This window comes from Haplochromis burtoni, unplaced genomic scaffold (genome assembly GCF_018398535.1).
Source record: "Haplochromis burtoni strain Fernald_Lab_line unplaced genomic scaffold, NCSU_Asbu1 Contig_24, whole genome shotgun sequence".
Classification (NCBI taxonomy): Eukaryota; Metazoa; Chordata; class Actinopteri; order Cichliformes; family Cichlidae; genus Haplochromis; species Haplochromis burtoni.
Window position 1 is genome coordinate 275,392 of NW_024582385.1, and position 3,575 is coordinate 278,966.

Sequence of the window (3,575 nt, forward strand, 5' to 3'; positions counted from 1 at the left end):
CTAGTCATTACCTTTTTAATTTTTTCTTTTTTTTATTATAGCGAAAGTAGTCTTCAGGAAAAGTTCTCCAGGCTTCTTGAAGGACATTCAATTCAATTCAATTCAATTCAATTCAATTCAATTCAATTCAATTCAATTTTATTTATATTGCACCAAATCACAACAACAGTCGCTCACAGGCTTTATATTGTACAGTAGATCGTACAATAATAGATACAGAGAAAAACCCAACAATCATATGACCCCCTATGAGCAAGCACTTTGGCGACAGTGGGAAGGAAAAACTCCCTTTTAACAGGAAGAAACCTCCGGCAGAACCAGGCTCAGGGAGGGGCGGGCCATCTGCTGCGACCGGTTGGGGTGAGAAGGAAGACAGGATAAAGACATGCATTCAAAGCTCTCTTTTGGATGTTGGCTGCCTTTATTCCCTTCTTGTCAAGATGATCCCACTATTCACTAATGTTGAGGTCCAGGGTTTGGGGAGGCCAATACACAACTGATCTCTTCTTAAAAGAAGCCGTCCTCAAAACAGAAAAATTCCACCTGCTACTGTGGAGGAGTTGGATCAACTGATGGGAAAAATATTTTTCCAAGCATAGTTCTGTTCTGAATAGCCCATAATGTTTTAATTTAGGGAGGCCTGTAAATAATTTGCATTTACTGATTATGTACTTACTAATTACCACTGTTCAAAAGTTGAATAAAGAAACAAACAAATGTTTACCTATTTTTAATTAAAACCACCTTATAGAACATCACATCGGTTACAATGTAGAGTCAATGTCATTTATAGTTTACAAATGACAAAATGTTTACATAAAATCATGACAGCATTTATATAATATCACCCACTTTCTGTAATTCTGTAATTTACTGTCTCTTTTGAGAATGTATCACTGCATAAACAGCACAAGACTTTTAAGAGTATTTAACAAGAGCATTTTTCCCTGGTTTTACTAACACACTGGGGCACATGTTCACCAAAACGCAGCAAACCTTTGCCATCTTATCCAGGATGGTCACCTTTTCACCCTCACATGGAAGAAGTAATCTGATTGGCATGGTGGTATGTAGCATGTAGTATGTATGTAGCATGGTATGTAGCATGTACAAAGATTTCGTAGTGCCCCATATGTAGTGTTGGAACCCAGTCAGGATTTGTTTCATTCATTTCATAGGCTGGTTTGTTGCAATAATGCCAAATAATTAGCAAATTTAGAAATAAAGGTAGTTCTGCATGTTTGTTCTAATTTGCTATGACCTCAGAGCGCATTGAAAATAAAAAGAGTAATATGAACTTATTTAGAACTTACCAGAATGAAACTACTGAAACACACCAACAGATATCTGTGGCTGGTAGAGATCTGAATATCAGCTCGTCTCACAGCTGCTATCCAGGCTAGACACCTTCTTTTGGTAACATCCAACACATAAGCTCCCTCATGATGCTTCCAGGTGAGGAAACAATGAAAAGAGAGCCCATTTTCAAGCTTATTCCCTTGCCGGTAGTGCAATCTAACATTACAACCGACCACACAGCAAGCATTTGTTTGGCCTGCTAATATGGCGCCTCAACCAAAAATCCTGGCTACGCCCATCCGGTGAGATCACGGTCCAGAGCCCTATTAACGTACGGATCTAGAAAGAAGACGCTGCATTTTTAACTCTGATGGAGATGGAGAATGAGCCTATTTCCAAAAAAGTGGAGTGTGTTCCTTTAAGTACTATGTTGTATATATTGTCACAAACTAAAGTGTACATAGCAGTTGTTGTATCTTGTTTACTGTATCACTGACAGATAATTTCAAAGTCAAGTGAACGCTACATTATCTGTCAGTGCGCCCCAGGGTGGCTGTGGCTACAATGTAGCTGCCATCACCAGTGTGTGGATGTGTGTGTGAATGGGTGGATGACTGTATATGTAAAGCGCTTTGGGGTCCTTAGGGACTAGTAAAGCGCTATATAAATACAGGCCATTTACCATTATAGTGAGATATTGTGTAATGTGAAATACTGTAAACAAATGAATAAACAACCTAATTCTTGCTAAACCTTTGACTCTGTTTTTTTTTAATCCAACTGTTTTTTGCAGATGAACATAAAACATGTTGTTACTTTTAGTATTATTATTATTATTATCATCATCATTATTGCACTAAATACATTTTAAATAAAGGATACTTTGATATACATTCTACTGTAAGGTTGGAAATGTGTTTTCTTCACTCTGAAATATCTTTTGAAATGCATTTTGGTTTGAAAAAAATATATTTTCAATTTCAAAAATATATATTTTTGAGCATCACAAATACAACATATATTTACCATATATTTGAAATATATTTTGGCCAGGAAAAATGTGATCTTTGATAGTGTTCCCCACCAATGCTATGGAAATGACACCGTTAGAGTCCTCACTGCTATCCAAAAGCAACATCGATTATCTTAAATTCTTGAGTGATGCCAACATTTTATAAACTTCCCTGAAAACAAATCTGATGTGTTGGTTATGAGTAGAGTTTCTTATATCACCTCTGCCCACAGTGAGCTTGGTTCATGGACTAAAGACACCAAGCAGACTGATAAAACCATGGAGATGTTTTTAAATCTGACCTCTGTTTTGAAGTTAAAAAACTTCGGATATAAAATAATAATGATATTAATAATCATCATCTTTTTTCTTTTTTTTTACTTTTAGCTGTGTTGTATTTTCTCTAGGCTCTAGATATTTAACATTAAGTTTCTGTTATGTTTTTAACCTGTAATGTTTACTTGTAGTAACACTTGAACTTCTTGATTAGGTTTCTTTCTTCTTCAGAGCCTGAAGCTTTCCTTCGCAGACTGTCTGTGGTGTTTTAGCTTTCCCGTATTCACCTTCCTCAAGGTCTGCTCAGTGCCGTCCATCCCCCATCACATCTGCTCCTCTGTGGGATTACAGCGCAAATGTCTGTCTGAAACACTCTGTGCTGAGGGGGGAGATTACAAGTGCACTGCACCGTCCAAGAGAGGTTAACCAATCAGGGCATGCAGATGCAGGGATTAACCAATTGCACCACAGAGAGGGAGGGCAGAGGGATTAAACAGAGCACAGAGTGGGATTAGGTCAGTGTCGAGTGCAGAAAAATGCTTTGAAATGTCCGTTGCTACCCGCTCACTACTCTCGCTGCGCTACATTTTCATAGCCAAGGGCTGTGATCAGATCATTTGCATGGCAGCAAAAACTGGTATTACTTATTACTGTAAATATCAGAATGGCATCAGAAATGTGTCATCAAACCTTTTATGCTAGTGTGGCTGACATGAACAGTTTTTGTGATACTCATCTTGAATGGCAAATTGTTCCATTTTTGGGTAAAAACATGGAATTTATTTAAAACATTTGACCAAACCTACTGCAACACACAAACTGCTCCTATGTGATGTCAGCAGTAAGTTGGTGTTGCAGTAATCATGTTGGGACTGTCAGAGGAGCGGTGAAATAAGTGGAACCGCTCAGCTGATAGTGAGCTAACACAATTAATGAAGCAACTGTAAGCAAAAAGCACTTTATTAAACTGCACTGTGGTCAGTGAGAC